At 42.8% G+C, this 8,537-nt stretch overlaps 1 non-coding gene across 1 annotated transcript; it reads left to right on the forward strand.

Moving 5' to 3' along the window:
- The first annotated feature begins 843 nt into the window (after positions 1-843).
- Positions 844-917, forward strand: Trnat-agu (transfer RNA threonine (anticodon AGU)). The gene has a single exon. It is a non-coding gene; the product is annotated as a tRNA-Thr (tRNA).
- Positions 918-8,537: the final 7,620 nt, after the last annotated feature.

Consider the following 8,537-nt stretch of genomic DNA (forward strand, 5'->3'; position numbering starts at 1 on the left):
TACAAATGATACTGGGGCGCAAAGCAGGAGGCAGAGGCAGAGGCAAAGGATTTGAAAGAGCCGGGGCGCTCGGCTGATGCACCGCTGGGATTCGAACCCAGGATCTCCTGTTTACTAAACAGGCGCACGAGTTTTTTTGTGTGGACTCAACAGTTCGGCGGCTGCCTCTTCTACGCAATAGCAGTGATGGACTTTGTTGTGACCCAAAAGCCTCTGAAAAGTGCTGGGACAAGTGTTATGCCTGAGGGAGGAGACCCCGGAGGAGCACGTGGGGAGCCAGGGTGGGGAGGGCTCCTACCTGCCCTGATCTGGCCGTGGAAACCTTCCCACACAGGGTGCTGATAGCCTCCGTGCCCTGGGACGCTACCATGACTCCGGAAGAAGCGGCCCAAATGAAGTTATGGGCCCCCGGGGCTGGCAGGGACGGCGGCCTGCTCCGGCTGAGGGCGTGGTGCTGGGGGGTCCCGAGATCAGAGGGTCGCGGTGCAGCGGCCCCGCCGCGCTGGCGGGTCCGGGGTTCCCCGGAGCCTGCAGGGGCTCCCCCGCGCCACTTCTGGTGAGCAAAATGCGCAGACCTAGATCGAGGACCCCACAGAGGTACGGGTATTCAGGTTCTCCGCCGAGGAGACGCTGCCGGGACCGAGACACCCGGCCCGCTCGGCCCCCACACACCTATGGTGCTCGCGTTCCCTTAGGGTGTGCCATCAAGCATGTGCACCACGCATGCGCCCACATCCGGCTTCCTCGCCGCCTGAAACTAAACACCAAAAAGCCTCTGCGCACGCGCACGGCTCATGGCGTTACTAGAGATGGAGAATAGTTTCTCGCGCTGCTTGTGCGGGCGGCGCCGTGGCTTAGTTGGTTAAAGCGCCTGTCTAGTAAACAGGAGATCCTGGGTTCGAATCCCAGCGGTGCCTCAACCGAGCGTCCAAGCTCTTCCAAAATTCTTTTGCCTCTGCCTCTCCTGCTTTACGCCCCAACCCAACCACCCTTCTCTTCGGGGGCGTGAGGACAACCCTGAGAGACCTTTTTAGCCCGGTCCCTAGCTGGTGGCGGAGCGTGGCGTCAGGGCCCGGTGCTGGTCTAGACCTGAACGGCTTCAGAGTCCGCTTTCCCGTGTCCCCCAGAGTTCGGGGCGTGGGCGTTGCGTGGGTCCAGGCAGACCTTACGGGCCGCAGGTGGCTCACGCTTTCTCTGGGCTGCATTTTTGGGCGTGGGGTCGTCCCTCTCGCCTTTGCCTCTCCCGCACGCCAGGAAGTTGCTACGGTGCTTACCTGAGCCTTCCAAAAGACTCCTGATTCCCCTTTCTCCCGCCATCCACGCATCATAAAAGTCTGTTCTATATCTTTGAGACCCAGCGAGGCCAAGTGTGGTCCAAACGCGAGGCCCGCGGGGTCGAGTCCACCAGTGTGACAGTTTGCGGAAGGCATTAAAACTCCAGGCGAGGGAAGATCAAAGGGGACTCTGCCTACTTCAGAGTGCCAGTGTGGGGACGAACCCTATGGTTGCTGATTGCTGTGCTGAGGCCCTGGAAATAAATACACACGCTCTTGGGGACCTACTCCAGAGCAATTGCATCCAGGACTTTGGTGGCGCATTGGGGTTTTAAAAAAGTTCCTCAGGAATTCATATAGCTCAGACGGTTGCAGAGAGCTGCAGAAGTTGCAGACGTGGCACGAGGCTGTATGCTAAATGCAGAGGCTCCTCCGCTTACAGGAAGGTTACACCTGTAAATTGTCTTATCGCAAGTAAGCTTAACCTTATCCATCATCATAGCTTAACTTCGTCTCCTCCGAACACTTAAATCAGCCTACAGCTGGGCAAAATGGTAAGGATGAAAAATCTTAACTTGAACCATTGTTAAATCAGGACCTTCTGTAATCAAATTTGCCTGCTCCAGAAGTAGTTCCTCTTTCTGCCTCTATTACAGGTCTGGGGTTGTTCATTGTTTTTTCTTGTTGTTGTGTTTGATTGATGTTGCCAAGGAAAATTTGTCAGGATTATTTTGAGCCTTTGTAGTGTTGATAGGAACATCTAATCAGTGATAAATTTGTTGGAAACTGGGACTGGGGCCATTATGGAGCTGGATATTTCCAGTTGGTTTTTATTCCTAAACTGAGCTGTGTAGGCACAGTTTTGAACATTGCCTGTTAGGTGGCGGAAAGGAGGTGTTGGTTGGGCTGTGAGTCTGGGATTTAGGAAGGGTCAGCTAAAGAAAAGCGATTGTGAATCAAGGAATGAGTATGCAGCAGATGACTTTGAAGTCACCTAATGAAATAAGTATCCCTGGGCAGTAAGCAAAGCCAAAAAAGATGAATGGGCTAGTGAGAAGTTGATCCTTCCTTCTGTTCCTTTAAAATGGCTAGATATTCCGGGCCTTTGCATGTGCTGTGCCAGGTGTCTGCAATGCTGTTTCCAGTGCCCTCTGCAGGAATGGGTCCTTCTCATTTCTAATCTTTCAGTGTGTCACCCCTTTGGGAAGCCTCCCCTCACTATCCCCCAGGTCAGCTTCCAGTATAGCAAACTGTTTATTTCCTTCACAGAATTTCTTCATATGCTTCAACCAAAATAACCCATCACAAATGCAAGAACAGATAGACAGTTCAGCTGCCTTCTGTGAAACCCATCATAAAAGAGCTTTGCATAGTGTTCATGTACAAGTGTGTCACAGAGTCCCACTACTATGTATAATTATGGTGCATCAATAAGAAAATTAAAAAGGGCTTTGCAACAAAGCAAAACGATGCCTTTCTTCTCATTAAATTTTTGTTTTATTTTGCAAATAGTTTCATACAAGCGTTATTGTATTAACGTGTAACCTGCTTATTGTTATTGTAAAATGAATAAATATTATGATTTTTTTCTCAGTTTTAATTTCTAATATCTTTTCCCCCTCTTGGGTATCAGAGATTGAGCCCAAGGGTGCTTAATCCCTGAGCCACATCTCCAGAACTTCTTTATTTTTTTATTTTGAGACAGGGTCTGGCTAAATTGCTGAGACTGTCTTCGTGGTTCAACCTCCAAGTCACTGGGTTTATAGGTGTGCACCACTGCACCCTATTAATATCTTCAATGTTGATAGATATAATCTAAATAAACAGATGCTAATTTGAGACACTCAATAATTTTTTTTAAGCATACAAAGAGATTTCAAGATTAAGAAGATTGAGAATCACAGAAAGTGCATTTGGGGCTTTGTGGGTTCTTCAGAGAGCAGGATAAAGTGAGAGTATTGGAGGTGGGGGGAAGGCGTTTGCTCTGCTGCCCATCCCTGAGATGACTTCTTTGAATTATGGCGACTGTGGATGGAATATGAGGACAGCTCCCTTTACATTGAGAACCCCTTTGAGAATGTTGAGTGAAGTGTCTTGAGCAGATCAAGGAATTATGATTTCAATAAAGTTTTAGAATCAAACCATCATCTCAATACATGCTCATGATGAAAATTCAAATAAGAAATATGAGAAGCAATATAGTGTAATGGGTTAGAGTGCCCAGGGACGAAGCTTTTCGCTGTATAGTAGCTGTGTGCCTTTGCTGGCAACCACTGTATTTGTTGATAAAGCACCAGACACATTTCTTAATTTCCCTGTAACTCAATTTCTCTCTTTGCTTTTTTTCCCTGTGGTTCTGGGGACCAGATCCAGGGACTCTCTCATGCTAAGCACACCCATTCTGTAGCTCAGTTTCTGTCTGTGTGAAAAGGGGTTAATACCAGTAGACACCTCACTGGGTTGTCCTGAGGACCAAATGAGTTATGTTCACCCTTAGATGACAGAAATTCCTGCATAGGGGTTTCTGTTACAGGGAGTAAGACAGGAAAATCCTTCATCAGTTCCTTTGCCTTCCAGACCCTTCTCTAGGCATTCCCACAAAGGCAACATGTGTGGAGTGTAATACGGTGTGTGTACGCATGTGTTTTGTTGGTTACAGTTTATTGAAACGTGATTCAGATACCACACAACTCACCAGCTTAAAGTAGTATGCATTTCAACGTTTTTAGTTTATTTATAATGTTGCACAAGTCAACACCACAATTGTATTTAGAACATTTTCATTACCCACTTGTAGGAAGGTTCTCCAGAGAAACAGAAACACAGTATATGCATGTTCAAATGTGTTCACGCGTGTGCGTGTGTGTGTGTGTGTGCAGAGTATCACCCCCACCCTGACTTTTTTGTGGTGCTAGGGGTTGAACCCAGGGTCTGTGCATCTCAGGCAAGTCTGCCACCACTGACCACACCCCACCTGCTAGGTTAGGCATATCTAATTCCAAAATCCAAAATGCTCCGAAATCTCAAACTTTTTTTTTTTTTTTTTTTTTTTTTTTGCGGTGCTAGGGATCAAACCCAGGGCCTCGTGCTTGCAAGGCAAGCACTCTACCAACTGAGCTATCTCCCCAGCCCTCTCAAACTTTTTTGAGACACCACAGTGGAACATTCCACATCAGGAAACTTTGTTTCATGCACAAGATTATTAAACATATTGTATAAAATTACCTTCAGACTATGGGCATAAGGTATGTGTGAATATATATATATATATATATATATATATATATATATATATATACACACACAGTATGTGTATGCAAATATTCTGAAAAAGTCAGAATGAAACAGTTCTGGTCCCAAACATTTCAGATAAGTGGTTACAAGGAGAGAGAGAGAGAGAGAGAAGGGGGAAGAAGTAGAAGGAAGGGGAGAAGGGGGAGTGGGGAAGGGAGGGACTTCTCATAAGAATTGGGTAAGAATTGGCTCATGTGGTTATGGAGGCTGAGAAGTCTCTAGATCTGTCGGGAAACTGCTGCTGCTGCTGTCAAGTTCCAGCCCGAAGGCTGGCAAGCTCAAGACCCGAGACAGATCAATTCTTCAGTTGAAGTCCAAAGACAGTTAACGAGCAATGTTCCAAGTCAGGCATTGAGGCAGAGGGGTTTTCCTCTTACTCAGACTCTTTGTTCTAGTTCAGTTTTGTTCTAGTCTGGTATCCAATCGATTGACAGGGCCATCCACTATTAAGAGGGAGGGCATCTGCCTCTCGCTGACTACACGTCCAAATGTGAATCTCAGCCAAACACACCTCACAGACGTTTCCAGGAGTACTGTTTGAAGAAATGTCTATACCCCTTGTGGCCCAGCTGAGTGGACCCTTAAAATTAACCATCATGTTGCCCCCAAAACCATTGACCAAGGGGCTTCATACCTGACTTTCTTCACTTGATACTATCATTTGAAGTGCAATAAATTTTAAGTTTGATTAAGTCCAACTAATCTATTTCTTTTTTGTTGTTTATGATATCATATCACATTCCATTGACAAATCCAAGGTCACTAAGATTTACACTAACTTTTTTTTCCCTTAGGGTTTTATAGTTTTGCTCTTACATTTAGGTTTCAGATCCATTTTGAGTTAGTTCTGCATGTGATGTGAAGTAGGGGTTCAAGATCATTCTTTTATATGTGGATATCCAATTGTTCTTGCACTGTTCTCTCCACAGGGGTCTTAGCACTGTGTGGGAAATCAGTGACCTACATATATGGTAGCTTATTCGTGAATTCTTAGTCCTATTCCATTGATTTATGCCTATGCTGATACCACACTTGAAAACTGTGACTTTGCACTAAGTTTTAAGTTGGGCACTGTGAGTTCTCCAAATTTGTTCTTGTTCAAGATTGTTCAGTCTATTCTAGTTCTCTTGAACTTCCATGAGTTTTAGAATCAGTCTGTCAATTTCTGCAAAGAAGACAGCTGGGCTTTTGATAGAGATTGTGTTGAATCTGTAGATCATTTTTTGGGCACATTGTTAACCTTTAACAAAAATCCTTCTCTCCACGAACATGATATGTTTTTCCATTTATTTAGGCTTCACTAATTTCTTTGAACAAAGTCATTGCATTTTCAGAGTATGAACTTTGCACTTATTTTGTTAAGCTTATTCTGATGTATTTTCTTCTTTTTGATGCAACTGTAAAGGTTATTGCTTCCTTAATTGCATTTTCATATTGTTAATTACAAATGTGGAGAAATATGATTGATTTTTGTGTCTTAATCTTATATCCTGTAATAGTTTATTATTGGTTTTACTAGTTTATTATTGGTTTTTAAGTGAATTCCTTAGTACTTTCATGTTTTTTTCTTTTCTTTTTTTCTTTTTTACTAATGATTCTTTGTTTACTCTTTATACTCTTAGTTAAATCTCACTTATTCTCATGAATTCATTGGTATATTTTCTGTTTACATTTATATAACAGTGTTGTGTCATGAATAAATAGAGATAGTTTTACTTTCTTCTTTCCATTTGGGATGTCATCTATGTAATTTTCTTGCCTAATTTCCCTGGCTAAAACCTTCAGTAAAATGATAAATAAAAGTGGTGAGAGCAGATGCTCTTTTTTTTTTGGTACCAGGGATTGAACTCAGGGACACTTGACCACTGAGCTACATTGACCTACTTTGTATTTTGTTTAGAGACGGAGTCTCACTGAGTTGCTTAGCACCTCACCTTTGTTGAAGCTGTCTTTGAACTCACCATCTTCCTGCCTCAGCCTTCTGAGCTGCTGGGATTACAGGCATGAGCCACCATGCCTGGCTGAGAGCAGACATTTTTGACTTAGTTCTGATCTGATGGGCAAAGCATATAGTCTTTCACGGTTAGTATAATGTTAACTGTTGATTTTTAATAGTTGCCTTTTATCAGGTTGAAATTTCTTTCTATTCTTAGTTTTGTTGAGTGTGTTTATCATGAAAGGGTGTTTGTTTTCATTTTTCTTTTTGGTACTGGCAATTGAACCCTCGGATGCTTAACTACTGAGCCACATCCCCAGTCCTTTTGTGTATTTTATTTAGAGATAGAGTCTCACTGATTTGTTTAGGGCATTGCTAAGTTGCTGAGGCTAGCTTTGAATTTGTGATCTTCCTGCTTCAGTCTGCTGAGCTGCTGGGATTACAGGAATATGCCATGATCCCTGGCAGGTGCTGGGTTTTTGTCAAATGCTTTTCTGCATTTGTTGAGATGGTCATATGATTTTGAGTTTTTGGTCTGTTGATATGATCATTTGTTTTTGGATATCAAACCTACCTTGCATTCCTGGTATAAATTTGGTGTGCAGAAATTGACACAAATGATCAGCAACTAGATCTTGGAAATCTTTACAGATGAGTGCCCCTAGATTCCTTGTATTTCTGTTTACTGCTCTAGAGTGTTTTTTGCTTGCTTGTGGCCATTGTATGAATTAGAGGCCTCTACCTAGTTGGTGGATAGAGTGATGGTGTAGGGGTTGTCTGGAGATCCTACTACAATGGACACAGCTGGGAAACTGGAACAGTGCTTCCCTCACACATGGGTTCTTGTGCACATGACTTTTTCTAGGATAAAGGTGAGGCAGGATAACTGAGTATAGCTTTGTATACATTTTGCACTTAATTGCTGATGCCAAATAGCTCTCTCCAAAGGTCATATTGATTTCCATGTCCTACTCCACAGCTGCCAATACCAGATCCTGGAACATCATGGAAAGCTTTGCAAAATGTCATTTTATTGTTGTTTTAATTCACATGTCCCTTGCTTACAAGCATAGTTGGGCATTCATCTATATGTTTATTGCCCATTTGTATTTCTTCTGTGAATTTCCTGTTCACATCCCTTGCTCATTATTTCAGTTGTATTACTTGTTTTTCTGACTGGTTTGTCAGGGGAATTTATGTTACCAAAAATACAAGCAATGATAAGTGTTACTCATACATTGTTGGTGGGACTGCAGATTGGTGCAACCACTTTGGAAAGCACTATGGAGATTCCTAAGAAAACTTGGAATGGAACCACCATTTGACCCAGCTATCCCACTCCTCGGTTTATACCCAAAGGACTTAAAATGAGCATACTACAGTGACACAGCCACATCAATGATTATAGCAGCTCCAATCACCATAGCAAAACTATGCCCTTCAACAGATGAATGAATAAAGAAAATATGGTACATATACACAATGGAATATTACTCAGCCTTAAAGAAGGATGAAATTATGGCATTTGAAGGTAAATGGATTGGAACTAGAGAATGTCATGCTAAGTGAAATAAACCAACCCCCCAAAACCAAAGGATTTGTGAATGCCGATCCATAGTGGGGATTGGGTAGAGAAGAATGGAGGAACTTAGGATTGTACAGAGGGGAATGAGGGGAGGGGTGAGGTAGGGATGGGAAGGATGGTAGACTGAGACAGACATTTTTACCCTATAAACATGTATGAAAAAAATTTAAAAAATATTTATCACTGTCAAAAAAAGTCAATGAAAAAATAAATAAGTAAACACCAATCAAGGATTTAAAAAAAGGAATCATGTCCTTTTAGAGATGTGACCAATATTATATCTCAGTCTGTTTATTTGCCTTTTAACTTTGTTATGGTATCTTTTATCTTTCTGGTTATTCAAGTCATCTTTCAAGTTCAAGGTCAGGCTATAGTGTTTTTAGTATAGCTCTTGAATATTTCTTGCTGCGTTTATTTCTAGGTATGATGAATGAGATCATTTTCCTGT

Source organism: Sciurus carolinensis, chromosome 16 (genome assembly GCF_902686445.1).
Source record: "Sciurus carolinensis chromosome 16, mSciCar1.2, whole genome shotgun sequence".
NCBI lineage: Eukaryota > Metazoa > Chordata > Mammalia > Rodentia > Sciuridae > Sciurus > Sciurus carolinensis.